General features: G+C 44.1%; 1 protein-coding gene across 3 annotated transcripts in view; it reads left to right on the top strand.

Annotated features, from left to right (window-relative positions):
• The window catches only part of Enox1 (ecto-NOX disulfide-thiol exchanger 1), a 261,615-nt gene that overhangs the window by 163,451 nt on the left and 78,251 nt on the right, over positions 1-19,913 (top strand). The gene's annotated exons all lie outside the window — the stretch shown is intronic.

Below are 19,913 nucleotides of genomic sequence, written 5' to 3'. Positions count from 1 at the left end.
GTATCTCAGGGTCTTTCCATTGTTTGCAGGCTGGCCCAGGGTTTGTCTCTCATTAGACTGAGACTTCCGTTTCCAGATTTATTCACTTTAAGATTTGAATTCGGTTATTTGAAGAGAATTCTGTCCTCACGGGCACTTCTATTCTGTAAGTCGTTATCTATGAAAAGAAAGGGCATTCGTGTGATTTAAAAAAAAAAAAAAAAAAAAATTCCATGTGATCTTGTTATAAAATGTTTCTTTTCTACATATTTTTTAAATCATTTTTAAAGGTAAATGTTGGATTCTTAAAATCCTTATGTTAGGTGTGAAAGAGTTGCCAATCAGAAATTCTGAATTGAGCCTGTGCCTTCTTTTATGTGTAACAACTTTCCTAGGGAGAAATGCATGCAATTTCACCGTTTGTTTGGGAGAGGCTAGTATCAGGTTGAATAAATAGTAGGCTCACGGAGTCCATCTGGCAGAGCACACCAGCAACCATACATCCACAGGACTGCTACCTGAACTTAACTGTAGACACGTCCATGGAGGTGGCAAGGACCTGAGCCCTCCCCTCCGCAGGGACCAGCCGTCCTCCCTAGAGGTCTCCTGGAGTACAGTTTCCCAGAATTCTCTTGGTTTTCACAGCAGGCATCCTATGAGAGCATAAAGTATAGCCTACACTTTAAAGACTTTCCCCAGGCATGTTACTTGGTCAGCAGAATTAATGAGCAAATACAGTGCATGTTGTCTACCATGTACTGAGGGAAGAGATGAAAGGACTGGAGTTCAAATGCCGGGCCCCAGCAGTTCAAAGTCCTTTTCCTGTTTCCTCAAATGAGCTGGGCCAGAGGACATGGTGTATGGTTTTGGCCAAGGGCACAGGGCTGATTAAAGGGAGGAGCAAGCAGCTGGCCATTTTTTTTTTTTCCACTAGGCCCCAGAGAGCCTGCCCACAAGCAGGCTATTCTTTTCCTTTCAGCCCTGAGTATTCCGGGACATTGCCTATTGGCAGGAATTCCCATCTGGTCTTTGCTAACCCATGCTAATAATGGCTTGAAGCAAAGGAGGAGGGACAGGAGCAAAGACCTCATAGTCTAAAGGCTATCTCCCCATCAGTCATTCTTAGGTACAAATGTGTGCCTAGCTGTCACCCACATGGGAGCTTTACCCCCAAAATGACCGGTTCTGATGAACTGATGGGGACTGCCAAACACGAAAATGAGATTCTCTGTCCCCCCTCTATGGGAGCCATCTCTGGCCAGCGCCTCCCAGCTGCAGCTCTTTCTTTTGCCTCAAATATCTCAAGGAAGTAGCTGGCCCAGAAGATCTTAGAAATTCCAGGGAAGAGCTCCCTTTGGGGAAGCTTCTGCCTGTGAGAGAAGGACATGGTGAAGCCTCAGGATGGTCAGGCTGGAGCCCCCAGTGCCAGCTTCGCATAGCTTCACTGCTCGGACAGTGACAACTGCAGCAGCCAGGAGCGTTTTCCAGCGAGATGGAGCGCACTGACTTTGTGTCTAGAAATAACACAGTTGATTATGTATATATATTCGTGCTAATATAATATAATTCGTCTTAATAACCAAAATATTTCAGTGCGTCTCTGCTTTTCCTGGTGGTGAAGACTATGCCATTCTATTTTTTCCCTCTTTTCTGTGTAAAATGATTAACAGCGCGTATCTTTGGCTAGAGTTCCCTGGTTCTGCTGTAATATAGTTCTTGGCAGGCCGTTCACACTTCCTCACTGGTTGGCCTTAAGAGGGAAACGGCGTTCATTCATAGGAGCAAAACCGAGATAGTGATGATGATGGAAGTGATTCTGCTAATAGACTGAAAGCCATGACAGATTTATCAAAGCGTCCATTGAGGAATATCAGCCCCCTCCCCCAGACCCTGTGAAGCTGGCTTTTGATTAAAAATGTAAATGGGTTACTGCTTAGTTTGCCCCCTGCTGGAATCAAGCCAATCCTTTTAAATCCACATCTAGTCCTTCCTCTACCTCTACTGCCTTCCCTGTCTCTCTCGCCTTCCATCTTCTTCCCTCCAAGTGGACAGAGGAGGTGGGCAGCCATATACAAACAAAGAGGAGAGGAGGGAAGCCACACCTAGAAGGCTTGGCGTGGTAAACCCAGTTAAGCTGTAGATCTGTTAGAGTTAAGGGAGCCATTGTATGTTGGTGGCTTTTGACTTTATGAGTAATGCCAAGTACAAAATAATTACTCGGTAGTGCTCTGCTTATTTTCTCCATCATTCTCCAGCACCTGGCCACAGACCTCTCTCCAAACAGTTAATGGATGTTGGCCTTGACTCTCATCCTTCCCTTGCATCTATCTTCCCATCCATCTGAGTGCAATGCTTTTGATGTCTTCCTTCCTCAAGATGATTAACACTGAGAACTTCTGCTCTGCCTCCATTTAAGTCACATGTCAAGATGCATAGTCAATGAGGATGCCTCCCTTTGCCAAAACATTCAGAAGTTTGTTCGAAACACAGTGTCACTGGCTGAATAGGCATCTTTCTGATTACCAAAGGCATTTGCAAAGCACTGCAGTGACATGGTGAAGGCACTGTGGCTCCCAATAGGGAAAATTAGACCCCACCCCCCCTGCCCCTGCCCTCCAGGGTATATAATGGATATCTTTCAAAGAAATACAATATGGTATGTTAATGAAGACACCAGGCTGAAGGACAGGTATGTCCTAAAGGCAGGAAGTCAAGTGTGTGGTACCATCCATCCTTGTCGTAAGGTTATGCTGTTCATCCAATATTCCATGCATGTTCAGGAAACACGACTTTTAGAAAAGTGGAATGTAAAGATCCTTTGTTAACAGACAACTCTTAAACCATTCTACAGTGCATAACAAATGCTTTTACATTCTAACTGAACCTCATTTAAACTCTGGGTTCTTTATATGAATGTGTGCGTGCGTGCGTGTGTGGGTGTGTGTGTGTGTGTGTGTGTGTGTGTATGTGTGCATCTAGGCTTACATGTATAGGTCAGAAGACAGCTTTCTGGAGTCACTTCCACCTTGTACCTGTGTAAGGTGTGTGTACCTCGTGTAATGCTGCATATTCCGGACTAGCTGGACCGAAAGCTTCCAGATGCTTCTCTTGCCTTCACCTCCCATCTAACTAAGTATAAGTGATGGGATGACCACCACTTTCAGATCTTCCCCCCCCCCTTTTCTTCACCACTTTCAGATCTTTCCCCTCCCCTTTTCTTCACCACTTTCAGATCTTCCCCCCTCCCCTTTTCTCCACCACTTTCAGATCTTTCCCCTCCCCTTTTCTCCACCACTTTCAGATCTTTCCCCTCCCCTTTTCTTCACCACTTTCAGATCTTTCCCCCCCCCCTTTTCTTCACCACTTTCAGATCTTTCCCCCCCCTTTTCTTCACCACTTTCAGATCTTCCCCCCCTCCCCTTTTCTCCACCACTTTCAGATCTTTCCCCCCCTCCCCTTTTCTCCACCACTTTCAGATCTTTCCCCCCCCTTTTCTTCACCACTTCCAGATCTTTCCCCCCTCCCCTTTTCTTCACCACTTTCAGATCTTCCCCCCTCCCCTTTTCTTCACCACTTTCAGATCTTTCCCCCCTCCCCTTTTCTTTTTAAAGTGGGTTTCAGGGATCCAGAATCAGGTTCTGAGGCTTGTACAGTAATCATTTTTACTCACTGAGTCTCTCCCTACCCACAAATACTTTTGGAACAATGAAGTTTTCTCTGTGTTCTCAATATTCCATAGAAATTCATAATACCATTTTGTTTTATTAGTGTTGTTTTTCATTTCACCAAGTTGAACAATGATTTTCAGCAGCCAAGTCAAATTAGTGACTCAAGTTTAATTAGAATCACAGTATTTGATCTGAATAGTTGCATCCATAGTAGGATGCCTTGGGTTTTAAAATATGAATATTAAGGTTGTCTTTGGCTGTCCCCTTGGCTTCTTTGAGTTACAAGATTATCTCTAGTTTTCTCTACTGCATTCGCCTGGCTTTCTGTTATTGCATTCCCTTCATAATTGCATGATGAAAGCCCAGTGGAGATGCCCCACAGAGAGACTGAGAAGAGGCTCGATGCAGGCCCCACACCAGCCAGGCACAGGGGCTTACTAAATACCAACCTGCAGTCTTGTAACTGACTAAAGATGGCAGTATGAAGGCAGCTTGTCTGAGGTTCCCTTTTGCGAGGGAGGCCTGGATTGTGCTCTGGAGCAGCTAACCACAGAGGTTTGGTGCCTGGCAAAACAAGAGTTGTCTGCTGTGGAAAATGGGAGGGCCCAGTTGGTAGCCACATGCCAGGCAGAGCTCGTGCTCCCCAAGGCAGGGACAGCATTGAGTAGAAGCCTAGAAGGACAAGCTGTTTTTCCATTCCCTGACAGCCTCAGACATCTCCTAAAAGAGCAGCAGCATCTATTTAGGGAGGACCCCTGAATCAAAGACAAGTACTTGCTTCCCAGCCTCAGCTGCATGTCTTCTGGGAACAGAAGGGCCAACAAGGGAACAGTTATGTTTTGTTTTGATATATACTGTGTAGATCTTACCAGCGGACTTCAAATAAATGTTTATTTTGGATCGATTTGATTTTTCAGTTCCCTGATTTTATGTACAGTTACAATTCCCTGCCATAATGGACATGCTTCTTTAAAAAAAAAATACAAAAACCATTTCCCCTTGAAAATTGATTTACCTTTTAAATACTTGCAGACAGGTATTATTAGATGGATGCTGTAGCCGAGGAGTCCTTTATTATGGAAACCCTCTTACTTTCCAAAAGGACCCTATGTATCTGGGTTGTAAATTCTTGATCTTACTGTACATGTATGCCTTACATTTTTGTGATACCTAGCATTGCCACAGCTGGCTCCCGACTTCCTCGTAATGAGCCAGCTTTCCATAACTGACTTCTTCCAGTAAAATTGCCCTGTAGTTTTGAGATTTCCTTGTGTCATGGATATCTAAGGATCTCCACAAGATACCCTTGCTTTGCTGCCCTTCCTTAACACTCAGGGGAGCCCTTGTTAGGGTCCAACACCTGTGTCTGCCTGGAGCAAGGGAAGCTCCCTCCATGACTTCTGTGCCTGTGTCACTCAGCCTAGGATTCCCAGGCACACTAAGAAACAAACACACAGGGGCTCAGCAGGACTCTGGTTTCCTGCCAAACATAGCAGCCCAAGCCTTCTCAACCAGACAGAAGACTTGAGCTCAACCAGGCCAAAGAAGGGAGTGAGGTAAGTTCAGTCATCTTCTGAAAGGGAGAGCCAAGGAGGGCTTGACTGTGAGGCAATGAGCTCCCAGCCTCACCCCTTGCATACAGCCCTGAAGCTTTTCCACTTCCCAGAAAACCATCCTCTACTCCAGCTTCCTGTGGTTAGGGGCATTTCATTGCCTTAGGGACCGAAGGAGACTTCCCCGGTTTCCTTAGCAGGCCTAAAAGACAACTGAGGGAGTATTTATGTAATAAGATGCAAAGTTGCTATGGAAAATACTATAGCAACCTAACACCTCCTGGAGCCAGGCTGGGGCTTGTAACAGCAGTCTAAATTTACATTTACCGGAGTGTCATTTTATCGACACTCTTAGTAGCTCGTCCTGACAGGATGTTAAAATATGTTTTTCAGCTCAAGTCTGAGCAAAATTAACACAGTGTTGTTGGCATTTAAGTGCAGTCTTCACGACTTCTGGAAAGAGCCATCAGAATAATTCTGGAAGGGGTTAGATGGCAGACTCTGGGTGAGTTGGTAGATTTCTGTTGTTTTGCTAGACATGGGACAAGTTTGCCTTGCATTGATTATTATTTCCCCCTTTACTGTAAGCAGTACAGAGGAGTGCCCGATCATGAAAAGGGGCTTGTTCTGTGTGCTGTCAAGGGCTGTGATTTTTAGTAGATGGTTTCAGTATGTCAGTTCACTGCCCTCACCTTGAGGAGCAGCTGGCATTGTTTAGAAGCAAAGCTTTTTTCATAAGAAAACAAAACATAGTCTCTAAAGGAAGTCAGTGGCTAAGGATGGTGAACATAGCAGAAAGTAAGGCTGTCACAGTGCTATAGAAAAAGTTTGGATTGCTCCTTTTTTTTCTTTTTTGCCCTTCTATGTAGCAGAATCACCTATTTCAACATATTTTGTATAGCTCATTAGAAGTAATTTTACATTATTTGGGTTTTAGACAGGCCTGCTTATATAACACATTAAAAAAAAAAAAACTTTTGATACCTTAATGGCATTTTTAAAAAATGCAAAGCAAGTTTGTGTTCTCTATTGGCCCGTGCCTTTTCCTCACAGATTACTGGGAGGTGAGGCTGCCATGAGTCTTTGATCATAGTGAACACCTGAGGCTCTTGAGGCCTGATTACTGGAACAGCCATCCAAGACCATGTTTCAGTGAGCTGAGAAGCCACATATATGTAGGCCAGTTACTAATGAAAAGTTCATACCCATTGATTTTCTTCTATGTCTCTCCATCTAAAAATTTAAAGTGTGTCTCCAAGGCTGTCAAAGTGGGACATTGGCCAAGGGAATCGATATCAGACCATATTAAAACATAGCTGTTATAGCATCTGAGCACCATGATATACTGCCAAGGGGCGTCAATGTCCTCATCCTCCTCTGCATTTGTATTTCATGGTTCATCTAAGCACAGTTGGTGGCATCAAACTATTAGACCCTGACCAGGCATCATCCTGACCAGGTAGCCACATACTAATGGAAAAGGAATTACTTTTTGAAAAAAAGTATTTTTCTTTCTTATTTTCTGAAATTCCACCTGCCATTGCGTGTTTATCTTGTATTTAGAAGCCCTGGAAGTTGTTTCTTAAAGCAACCTAGAAATTGTTGTTGTATTACGCTTTTCTGTGGTTTTGAGATGCTTCTCTTGTACCGATCGAGTCTCTTTGGTACTTGGGACAGACAATGTGTTCAGCAGCTGGGCTCTCCTAGTTTCAGGACACAATATGTTAGAACTTCCCGAGGGGTTTTAAGGAAGAATTTTTTCCTTTTTAAATTTAAACTCCAACCACTAGCAGAGATATAGAGGGAAGTATGTCTGGGTCAGCAGTTGCACAGCAGTGTTAACCGCAGTGCTTCAGACTGGGCACTGCAAGCTCCGCATGAGTCCTTCCTGATTCTGTAGCCTCTGGGGTCCCACTTGGGACATGTTGTCATTGCGGCTTGAAACAGTTATATGAGTCTTCATTTCCCAGAATTACTTTAGAAACTTTTAAATACCTCACTGTACTCTCATATACACTACACTAGAGTACTGGTTAGTGATACAGCTGACCTGGTTTGGAAAAGCCATCATGTTTTGGAGGTTTGAAATGGCATACTAGAAGGTTCTCAGTGTGGTTGCTAAGTGATAAAAGCATTTATGAAATACAAATGTGAGCAACTCCTAATGTGTGCTTTTATGTGTGTTACATGCAACATGTATATGTTATGAGGATACCTGTAATGAAATGGGTAAAAATATTTAGAGTGAGTGTCTGCAAAAAGTGATAATTTGATTTTTTATTATAAATGATTTTTGGGTTTTTTTTCCTTGTATACTTCCAAAATATCTACAAGAGGTTCGTATATTATTTTAATAATACTCTGAGGAGCATTGAGTTTTAAATTCTGAATCAAGGAAAGTTAGCCAGACATCAAACTCACATATGGATGGGGTGAGCATATAGCTTGCAGGAAGAAGGTGACTGGTGATAAAAGCTTCAGACCCCCCCCCCTCAAAAAAAATCTGAGTGTGAATAATGTAACTGATAGTGAAGGAGTGAACACGATTAGAGATGATGAAACAGTTATTCATTTCAAGATCCCCAAATCCAAGCTTGCATCCCCACTAGCTAATACCTTCACCTTACTGGTCATGCAAACCTGTAGCAGAAATGATTCCTAAGAGCAGGTCAGCTTGGTGTGACAGTTAACTCAGGAGTTCCTGCGAGTGTTGCATAGTGATGGTACATCCCATAAACTCTCTTTAAGTCCACTCAACAAGTATACAGGAAACTGGCACAATCTGTCTTCTGATTGAATAATACTTCCTTAAAGAATGTCTGCTGTATGAGTATAGACAGAAAGAAGAAACAGTGTGAAGAAATGCTGGGATTAGATGAACCACACACACAGTCGCAACCAATGTTTCCTGTTACCTAACTCTCCAAGGTGATGAAGGAAAAGATAAGAATACTTCTCTCTGAACATGAACACACACTAAATGATTGATCTAAACTGCAATATCAGCCCTTTGACTTGCCATCGTATTCCCCATTGTCTTTGTAGCCCCAGGGCCCGGGAGAGCCCACAAGACTATCCGTGTATTGACTCAACATCTAATTTCAGGACTTATTGAAGTGCCTCTCCCTGTTTCCCTGTTCCCAGGGCTTTTCTTTATGAGATGTCTCTAAATATATCTTTAAAATAAAAGTCTGTGGGAGAACATACAGGCAATATCAGTGCAGTTCCCACACCCGGGAAAGGTTGCTTCTAGAAGAGATGCTGAAAGCAATACGTTTCCTCTTTCCCCAATATGCTGAATTTAATAAGGACCAAAATTGAGTTTTTGTACCCCCCAGTAATAAGTGGAATTGCTTAATAAATATAAAAAGTCAATAGTGAACCGTGTTGAGTTAGTGTAATTATAAGTTGCAAGGCTCAATCTGCAATATATTTGGCTAGTCTTTGGGGGACAGGATGAGAGCTATCATTCTTCGTTAGTGACTTACTAGTCAGTTTCTATTTTTACCTTCGCACCAGACTCTTCCAGTGTTCCCTGAGCAATTCCTAAAACTATCCCTTTGCCTCTATGACTCATCTTAAACATTGTCACAATACAAAGCATTGACGGAATTGAACAACATTCACTGAATCCTTACAGTGTGTCTGGGACCATGGCTTTTGTCTGGAAGTGACAGATTAGAGGGGAAATGACCGAAGTCTTGTAAGGCTAATTAAGACTCGGTCCCTGAAGTGCAAGTATTGCTCAGAAATTCTGGGACGTCCTCACAGCCTGTTACCAGTCCTCCTTTTCCTGAAGAGTCTTGCGTCCTCGGCCCACACAGTCTCCACTTGCTGCTGTGCACTCGGTTACCCCCAGGAGCCAGCAGAGAATCCTTGATGTGAAGAATGTCGAGACATTAGGAAATCTGAAACCTGATGGTTCATCTCAACTCTGTGAACCTGAGAGAAACTTTCGTGTATTTAAGACGATAGGGTGAGCGCATCTGAGGTGGGACCCCTGTGCCGCTCTCTCCAAATGCCCAGCATTGTACACAGGATGCAGATGAGGGATCACTGGATAGAGAAGAAAATACAACTAGGAAGAACTAATTTCTCATCTCTTGGGGGATATTTTTGTTCTTCGTTTGGAGCTAAACATAAAAGCAAAAAGTATAATTTCCCTATACTTCACAATGTTTTCATATTTTTCAGATAAGGACCCTGAGATAATTGTGCCAAGTCTGAGAATTAGTATCAAGTTCGAAGTCCCCTCCCCCAACTCTGTCTTTGTATGTGTGTGTGTGTGTGTGTGTGGAGGCCAGAGAACAACAACCTTGACTGTTGTTTCTTATTTATCTTTTGGGTTTGTTTTCCCACCCTTCCCCCCCCCCACTGACCTAAAATTCACCCAGTAGGCAGGGCTGGTTGAGGAGCCAGTGAGATCCAAGGATCCAACCGTCTGTGTTTCCCACAGAACAGGGGTCTCAAGCATGAACTGTAATACCCGGCTTTATTTCTTTAACATGGGTTCCAGGAGAGCAAACTCAGGGCCTTGTGCTTACGAGGCAAGCACTTTGTCTACCAAGGCTTCACCCTGTCCTCACTTTATGCTTCTCTCATCTACGGATGAGCCCATGTCAACCCGGCTCCAGGATTGATGGGAAGAAAGAGCGTTGTGGAAGTGCAGAGGCCACTGCTCCTCATAAGCACTGGGTGGTCCCCCGGGCTACCTCCCCCTTCCCTGTGGAATTGGACTTTCCTAACGGGGTACCAGAGACTCATGTTTGACTCTTTAGGGCAGAAAGAATGAGAAGTCCTTTCGGGTTATTTCATCACGGGGAAGTAAGGAAAGGTAAAGGAGAAAGCTAAGAGAAAGAATGGCCTTGTTTGAAGTTAGAACGATGAAAATGAAAACTACATCTTGATTTTGTTTTGTTATTATTATTTTGTTGGTGAAAGTTGTTAGGTCCTTGGGCTTTTCAAATAGAAATTAACATTTAAATTAGACTTGTTTTTCAGCCCCTGCTATGTAACATTTAGGCTCCTAAGGAATATTATAATTGATGCCAGATCATCAGCCCTGTGTTAACAAAGTGCTTTATGGGAAGCGCTCTACAGCACATTCTCTCTCGAGTTCAATAAGAAGCGAGTAACAAGAGAACCGCCTCCTCCAAGGAATTCTTTTAACCTTTCAGAAACAAAATATTTCATGCTAATTCCTGCTTAATTGGAAGGAAGTCATTTTAAAAAAAGGATATATATATATATATATATGTATATATATATATACACACACACACACATATATATATATATACATATATATATATATCATTGACTATGGGCTTGAAGCCTGTTCCTTCCCTGACCTCTTTAATTTAATCAAGGTCACCTAATAAACTTGCCCAAACAGCTCTTTCTCAATTAGGAAAAGGTAGCACAGTTTAGAAGCATTTAGTATGTGATTAATAGTGCTGAACTAGGGATTCAGCGTTTGCAGGGTCTTTGTGAGGAGCCGCTGGTGAGAATAAAACATTAGTACCTGAAAATTATACTCATCAGAAACTGAAAACAAATCACTTTAATGAGCGAAGCAAAAGACTGGCTGAGCGAGGATGTGAGGGAGGTTACCATGCTCAGTACAGAAATGGTCTCGATGTGGGAACCTCTCTCACCACTGGGGAAAGGCTGCTATAACTTAGCCAGGCAGACAAATTATAAAGTGCATGCTGCTTTTCCTGCCCAAGGACTCAGAAAAGATGGACTCAAAGTTGCCCAAATCAGACTTCTAGAGAACTCACACTCCAGTGTGGATAGAAGGAATAAGAGAATGACATTAGAAGATTGGAACCAGTGCTGTCTGTCTGTCTGTCTGGGTGGAATACCCAGTGTTCTGAGAAGCCACCCTGGACATCCTCCTGCATAGACGTTCGGCTTCGTGAGCTTGAGGTTGGCCAGACTGCCCCGGAAGCTGCTTTGAAGAGAATGTTATTCCGGTGGTGAAAACATTAAACTGTGGACAAAGGAGCATGGGAGACTGAGAGCCGGTGTCCCCAGTGAGGCGCCAACCAGCATGGAGAAATAACAGAGCCAGACCAGGCCAGACTCCTAGGTGCAGCTTCATGTTGTTTCTGGGATAGCTTGCCAAACCGTGTCCCCTCTCCAGTCATCAGCTTTCTTAACGGCAGCATGAGCTCATGCTCAGTCCCCTTAATAAGATTATGGGAAAGAATCGATGAAAGGATTTATGGCACGCTGAAAGTACCTTTCGCTGTAATGGAGAGTAATGGCAGAAGGCATAAATAGACTGTATAAATGAGTCCCAGTCCGGGGCACACATAGGGATCCCCTGGGGAGCCTGCTACAGGTACCCATTCCCTGGGTTAGTGCGCAGTCATCTGTTACTAAAATACTCCCAGGTGATTCTGAGGTACAAAAGATAGAGGGAGAAGGCCTGTAACGCGAGGGTTGGTGGCTCTCTGTGGTAGGTGGGAAAGGAACGAACTGACAAGATAAGGCAACAGAATATGAGGGAGACTAAAACCAAGGTAAATGGTAAACATTTATGAGGGACAGGGAGCGAGTGGGCCAAAGGAAAGAGAATGGAGAGGAAGTTGCTTTAGTTTGCAAGACACTGGTGAAGAATTTGCATGCGCCAGGCAAATTCAGAGTATGCTCTGATTAGTGTTGGAAGGGCCCCTTGAATAGGGATGGGCTGGCTCAGAAAGACCCTGAGCAGGTCCAGGGCCAGCGTTCCCACTGCCTTCATGCTGTTCTTGAACATTCCCCTGTGTCAGTGGTCAGAGAGGAAACAGGCACACTAGGCTGTATTGGGGGGGGGGTGTCACTTCTTTGCAGCCTGTGAATGCCCTGGGAAGAACTTGCCCACCTGAGGAACCTCCTCTCCTGTGGCTGAGCCCAGGCCAAGGGAGATTCGTTCTAAAAGTTCAGTCTGACCTCCTCAGATGAGAACCACAAGCCAGCCATGGTGGAAAAGATTGGTGCTAAGAAAAGAATTACATGACAGCCAATGTGTAGGAATCCGAAGCATGGAGGCTTAGCCTACAGGAGTCATGGAAGCACTCTGTCACAGTGTCACAGGGGAGGTAGTGGGCAACGTCCAAAGTAGAACAGGAAGAGATTAAGGAACTGTAGGAGCATATCACAGATGTGATGGCAGAGTGGCCTACAAGGCCATACCTGGGGACTAAAGCCAGGACAAGGTTCTTTCCCTGACAGAGATGCTATTGGGCGGGACTAAAAGAGATTAGGTGCCAAAACCTAATGAAAGACAAGACTAGCAGAACAGTCTATGGGCCCTATTAGGTTTCTGCTCCTCTGTCCCTGCTGCTACACAAGGTGACAGTTCTTACAGTACTCTGTAGAGAAGGAGGGTAAGAGGTTGCTCCAAAGCAAGTTGGGGTGAGATTGCACATGGGGAGTGGATTTCCTTTCTCAAAGCATGGGTATGGCTGGGCGGAGCCAGAGATCAGGTTCCCAAAACAGAGCTTGAGAAGGGCTGGTGGACCACACAGGACAGGATGTCCGCTTCTCCAGAAACGGTTTATTATTGTTGTTGTTATCATTACTAATTGTGTGTGTGTGTGTGTGTGTGTGTGTGTGTGTGTGTGTGTGTGTGTGTGTGTGTGTGTAGAGCATGCATCAGGAAAAGAAAAGTAATGCCTTTTAGGGGGGAAGATTGGTGAAGGACATTCAATCACCAAGCCACCATCTGTTAAGGGAGGCCACTGTGGGTTGGAGGAGTGGCTGCTTCTATGCTGGGCAGCCTGTTAGGAAGGCCTGTCCCTTCCTCCACTGGCCCTGCCCAACCTTCCTGATGCGTGACCCTTTAATACAGTTCCTCATGCTGTGGTGCCCCCCAACCATAAAATTATTTCCATTGCTGCTTCACAACTGTAATTTTGCTGCTGTTATGAATCATAATGTAAATATCTTTAGAACCTCTGGCCTAGGCACTTCTTCCTGGAGTCCGTTGAATCGTTTCTTGTTAAAGTTGGTTTCTACTCTGTCCATCTGTTCCTATGACACTTCCGATTCCTCTCTAGTGCTCTCTCAAGCCACAGCCTCTCCCTGCCTCGGGCCATCCACTGGGTTTGCCAATGTCACCCCTTCACTCACCTGGAGGACTCCCGTTTGTTGGGACTGGACAGCACATCCTTCAGCACTGGTGACAGTGGACTTCGCCGGCTGCTGCAAGTCAGCATGCCCGTTTCTTTCACGTATTTTTCTCTGAGAAAAAGGGGGTAAGGAAGCAGCAGAGGATAACAGTATACTTGGAAAAGGGGTAAAATCTGATGGAGTCTCCACAGCATCGGGAGCCCTGCCACAACTCAAGGGCCTGCCCCTGCTGCAGGCTTCTTCATTAGGAGGAGCGAAGATGGGGAGGGAGAGAGGACTTTTTTCTCTGAGTCACCTCCTGCCGCTTCCGCCTCCAGGCTCACATTTAAGCCATCATAATGCCAGGCTCTAGTTTACCTGCATGCCTCAAATTACCCTTATTCCACCGGCCTCACACAAAGATGGAAATAGACACTGCCTTGTGTGTCTGTTTAGCTCTCCCTAATAACAGCTAATGTGCAGACGATAATGCGCACTGCAAACATAAAATGTTATGTCAGTGCTAAGTCGTAATAATAATAATCCTGCAAAAATGTAGCATAAGGAATTTCCATGAGCAATTTGAAGACAATTGCTGCTTCATTGGGAATACAGGTGTTATTGAGAAGCAGACCAGTTGTACGCTGCTGCCTCTGTAAGAGGCTCAGTAGCAAAAGACTGGATTTTTGGCAGATGTCCCACTATGTCCCCCGGCTCTGTGTGCAGCCACCAGGAGGCATGGGCAGAGACAGCAGCCCCAGGGCCCAGGCCTTCATTGAGGTTTGCAGTGTTTTTTGTGTGTTTGGTTTGTTGGTTTGTTTCCTTCTGTTCTGGTCCTCATCTGCCACCAGCAGTAGGCCAGGGGGCTTATCCTGCAAGGTCAGGGTCCCTGTCACCTCTTTTATCACTGGAGGCACGGGCAAAGGCAGCAGATGGGTACGTTCCCAGGAATAGTCAATGTTTATCACCCTCGGAGTGCTTGAGGAGCCGGGGTTTAGCATTGGTCTCTGGAGTTGTCACAGTGAAGGAAATCACGTTAACAACGTAGACTCCATGAGCTCAGAGACCAGTGGGCTTCCCTGAGCCCTCCTAGAGGACAGAGGGCATAAAAGGCGTTCCCATGTGGTTCATGTGAGGGCTCTGGATTGCAGAGAATTAATTTCTGCATGGATCAGCCCCAGATTGTTCTTGTGGAAAATATGTGTATTTTAGATTAGGGTCATCTGATGGGAGATGTCATTCAGTAAATATATTTCTCTTATTGGTTAATGAATAAAGCACTGTTGACCAGTAGGAAAGCAAGATAGGCGGGACTAGGACACAAGGAGGAGAGAGGAAGTAGTAAGGAGGAGATTGAAGATGGTGGACTGAGAGAGAAGAACGCCAGGCTCTCTCTCCGGTAAGATGAGACCACCTGGAAATACTTAGATTAATAGAAATGGGTTAATATTTAAGATGGAGCTAGCTAATAAGAAACAAATAACTGCCCTACAGCTTTATATCTAATACAGTGTCTCTGGCGCGGCAGTGGGACCAGACCAGTCAGGGGAAAAGCCTACTCATAACAGTCATCTCTCTGCCTATGCTTCAGAACTTCCCCCAAATAACCAGAATGGACTACCTGACCTCTATTACAAGCAAGCCACTCCATTCGAGCTGCCATCCCCACCTTTCTCAGGCTCTGGAATGTAGCTGGCTCTCGTCTACCGGTTAGGCCACAGTCTGTACCATTAACTAGCTGTGCCACCTCAGGGCCACTGAAATGTGGTCCCGTCATCTATAATATAGAATAATCACATCCGCTGTATGGAGTTCCTGTGAGGGTGGAAGGGGGTGAAGATTGTGCAGATGGTGTGTTCAGCTTTCATGTTTGGGTTTGGGTTTGGATTTTGGTGGGCTTTTTCCTTATGATATTATTGTAGCGATGGTGGCATTGGCAGCAGTGAACGTAAGGCCTCATAAAGAGAAGGCAAGTGATGTACAATCTGCCTACAGCACCAGTCCCAGAAGTCGTGTTTGCCACCCTTACTATGACTGTAGCTACTGCTCTCATTGGGGAAAGTGGGACAGGAAAACAGAATGGTGACTGTAGCTTTTGTCCAAGTCTCCCCAACTGCCCGAGAGGTGCTGAGGGTGTCGGGTAGGGTTGAGCTTTCACAGGTGTGAAAGGGGCAGAGGACATATGGAATCACCCAAGGAAAACAACCGGAATGGCCAGCCAGGCTTGTTTCCTTCAGAAGGAGCTGTCCAAACAGAATAACCCAGGCTAGCTCAGGAAATGGAGTAGAAGGAGCAGGAGCTTCCAGATGTGGTCTCGGCTCCAGGCCATTAGCACCACCTGTCAACCTGCATGTCCATCCTTCAGAGCAGACACGTGCAACTACAAACCTGGCGGAGGGCCCAGAAATAGGTGCTTCAACAGTCTACCAGGAGAGTCTAACGGGACAAATATTTCATAGCATCAGGCTAAGGTGACACTGGAGGTCATATAAAGTCCCAATTCCCATAGCCTAACCAAACAAGTCAGTTGAGTTTTGGTCTCAGTACAGTCTATTCTATGTCCGAGCTGTCTCCGAAGCAAGAAGAGCATCAGGGGCAGACTGTTCAGGAGACGTGGTGGGTCCTGGCTTGCACTGTGCCAGAACCAGTCCAGTGCACCCCCAGTGTGGTTCACCCCTCACCTTGGGGTGCATAGCATGATAGTCTCTGCCATAGACCAGCCAGTGGGGACCTTAGCTACCCCCAAAAGAGAGCAGATAGACCTATGAAAGCCACCGAGTCTTAGCTACAGCCCTTTCTTAAGACATCAGAAGGCTACATTGTGACAGGCGCTGGGATATTGTAGGGTTATATCCTAGGCCTTCAGCCTAGGCAGCCATTCCTGACTCCTTGCGGATAAGGACAGTTGCCTACCTGGACAGCAGCCAGTGAAGGCCATAGGAAAAAACTCTCTTTGTACATGAGATAGAAATACACAATTTAACTACATCCTCCCAGCTTCCCAGGAGTACAACTGGCAAAGTAGAGAGAGACAATGTTAAACACAGCATTCCCCAAAGACACAAAGAGGAACAATTCCAGAGAAATGCAGATATTACTAGCAACAATATGTTAAAATGTTTTTTTATTATTATTATTTTGCTACATCTTGCCTGAGCATGAAAAAGATATTAACACACTGTCAGCTTACTGGGACATAACCCAAAATAACTTACATTTTTCATATATTGCTAATTATTTTTCTGAGGCTGGCTCAGGCTGGTAAGAAAGAGATTTCAAGGCTTTCCACCAGATTATTTACTTAAAGAAGTTAAGCATGCCATCATCTGTTCCCATGGAAACCCAGTAATACAGGCAATGGAGGAGGAGGTCACTTTGACCATAATTAATATAGAAAATAGTGGTTTATATAGAATCTGGTAAAGGATACACTGGGATGCCATGTAATACCTTTAAACCTTTTCGCTCTCTCTCTCTCTCTCTCTCTCTCTCTCTCTCTCTCTCTCTCTCTCTCTCTCTCTCTCTCTCTCGGCAATGCAGTTTAATCGTTGGATCAATTTTTACATACCAGAGTCACTTCAGGAGTCCTACTACTTCAGTGCTAATTTTCCAAATGCAGTACAATTTTGCTTAACAGAATTTGCCCAATGTTTTTAATTGTTCTTTTGCTCCAGACAGCTCCAGTATCTAGACTTTTCTAAAGTTCACAGCAATTAAGAATATGTAAGTGTATCTGTCAGCCCTACCCTTCTTTAATTGCACATAGTATGGCTCCTTGCCCTGACAACTCAATAAATAGTAGGTTTGAGAACTAACTGATAATAATCCAGGTAGCACTAGATAGGGTGGTGGTTTTAAAATTGCCAGCGGTAGGTTTATCTGTCTTCGGTATGGTTTACAAGTAGGGTATTGTATTGGATTCTTTTGAAAACTGAAAGTGTTTGTAGTCTATGTGGATGCTCTTCCTAAATATTTCAGATTCATTGGAACACACCACAGTCTGTGGATGTTTTTATTCATAGGTAGATGGACATTCATTTTAATTCTTAGACTTATTTGAATAGTGGATTTCTTGCCCGGCCTCCTAAGGTAAATTTTACTGTAGAAGCTTGGTGGCACATTTATCAAGACTGTTTAATTTAGTACAGCGTCCCAGAAAAAAAAAAATTAAAGCAGAAAAGAAGAAAAATGAGTTGACCTTTCAAGTTTCTGGGTTTTTAACACACAAAAATTGACGGGCATTATTAGAATTCTGTTCTTTCAGCATCCCGGTCCAAGAAACATAACACAGCCTCTTCCAGGCAACCTTGTCAAAGGGCTACATTTGGGGCCACTGTATGACTCCAAATAACGTTTCAAACAGGAAACAGGTTGCCTAAAGTTAAGTGGAGTCAATGCACAATTTCTCACTGTTTAGAAAATTACTACTTTGCCATCATGACTATGACCAAGTTTGGTTTTTTTTAAATATTAAGCCTGAAATTATTTAATTAGGAACATAGATCAGTTATTTTCCCTAATTAAAAAGATGGTAATAGAATTGGTTATGGTATTGATTTTTTTTGAAGGGTGGGAAAGTCACAGTTCTTTCCTTCCCCCCTTTTATGAACATAATGATCTTGCATTCCTGTTCCAGAAGAGTACCCAGCACCATCGTCTGCTTGCAAGGTACACTGGTCATGGCTTATCCAAGAATAAGGACTCTCAGCTAGACCATTCTATAGGCTTATAAGACAAGTGGTAAAGTAATGGATGGAACTTTTCCTGTATGTATTTATGTTCAGATGATTTATTAAAATAATGCTGCTGGCACATGCTTTATAGCTGCTTGCATTTTGCTACACAGATTCCAAAATATCTTGCAGACTCTGCAGTTCATTTGGAAAATGTAATTTTCATCCCTGCATACTAATCGATTTCCTCACAAACACCTGCTATCAGTTATGATAATAAAAATGCCACCCTGAATTGAAAAGGGGCCAAATAGAGCTTCCTAAGGAAATGACTTAAGTGTCTTTGAATGCCACTAAACGTAGTAATATGCTTGTGTATGCCAACACTTTTTTCATCGTTTCGCATCCTCAGTAATTTTGCCCTGTTAACAGCATCCCTCCGTCAAATGAGGCTTCAGTGCCCTTGCCTTGAGGCGTGGTGAGCTGACTGCTCAGGACATCCTGGTGTCTTGGGGTGTGGGTAGGATTTAAGGTTTGGATGTACAATGTTAGACAGCACCAACCCACACTCCTGGGTAAGCTCTGGGTCATTTCTGATTTTTTTTTTTAGGCCATGGCAAGTTTAAAAGCACCTACTCCTCAGCTTTGCACACCCATAAACTCCTATCAGACTTCCTGTATTCATTCTCTCAAGACTCCAGTCCATTCCACGCACCATTGCCAAACTAACCTTCCCAAATCACCAATTTCCTCACACCCTTCCATTACCCCAAACACCTTCAGCACTTCTCACCCTGTTGGGTCTGGACGCTCCCATCCTCTCCCAGGCTCGAACTCTTGCCCACTGCTTCTCGGCAGACAGTTGCCTTTTTAAGCAAGTGTCTCTCCTCACTGTGCAGTACACCCCCCCCCCCAATTGTCATTCCTGGGTTTTTGCTTATGGTCCTGCTCTTGAGCCATCCTTCCCTACTTTAAAGGTTTTCATCTTCCAAAGCACACATTTATTCTATCAATCTGTAGTCTCCTTTCGTTTTTCAATCCTCCTAAGGATGTATTCCCTTGTCATATACCTTGATACTAAGTTGATTATTTATTCAGCCAACATTTATTTAGTACCTACTTTATGCAAAACATCCGTCTACCCTTTTTGCCTTTTGAATACATTAATTTCCTTTAGGTGTGCCAGTTTTTATTGTATTTTGAAAGATCTTGTGAAAATTGACATATCCTGTGTTCTCCTTTGTGATCTAAGATGCCCAGACAGACTTGGTCATAAGGAAGTATGCAGTAAATGCTTGTTGACTAATTGATCCCTAATGGCTTTTTGCTGGGAGTTTCCTTGTTAATTGCATGTTCTGTTTGATTAGTATTTCAGTGTGAGAACTATACATAGATTATCATTTTTGCAAAGTGGAATACTGTATAAAACCTAGTTGTAAAGCTGTTATTAACATAGTTTGATGTTCACTCTTTGGGGCAAGAATTTCCTGGGGCCTCAGAGTGCCTGACTAAAGCTCTGTGGTTATCAGATGTGCAGTGAAGCCTACAGGTAACTAGATTACCTCGTTCTGGCCCTAGGTCATGCTAAGTGGCAGGTGAGACATAGAAGTGAACACAGGGGGCTCTATATACCTTTGCACACCCAAGTCAAATCCATGGAGACACTTCTAGCAATGAGCCTTGTGAATGCTATTTTACTTTTCCTTTCAATGGAGAGACGACACAGGGGAGCTACCACATGGAGAGTGTGTGGGAGATGCTGTGTTCGAACAGTTGTTAAGAATTGAAGTCACATGAACTGACATAGCAGTGTTGGTTAGAACAGAGTGACTAGAGGCCAGGTTTACAGTCAGTCTCTGTTACTTTGACCAAACAAGTGATGGATTTCTCTGTGTCTTGTTTGGTCATCCCCTGTTGAAATAAGGATCAGTAGACCCACA

The sequence above is a fragment of the Phodopus roborovskii genome, unplaced genomic scaffold (assembly GCF_943737965.1).
Source record: "Phodopus roborovskii unplaced genomic scaffold, PHOROB, whole genome shotgun sequence".
NCBI lineage: Eukaryota > Metazoa > Chordata > Mammalia > Rodentia > Cricetidae > Phodopus > Phodopus roborovskii.
Note: the sequence above shows the minus strand (reverse complement) of the source record. Positions and strands in the feature narration are given on the sequence as shown.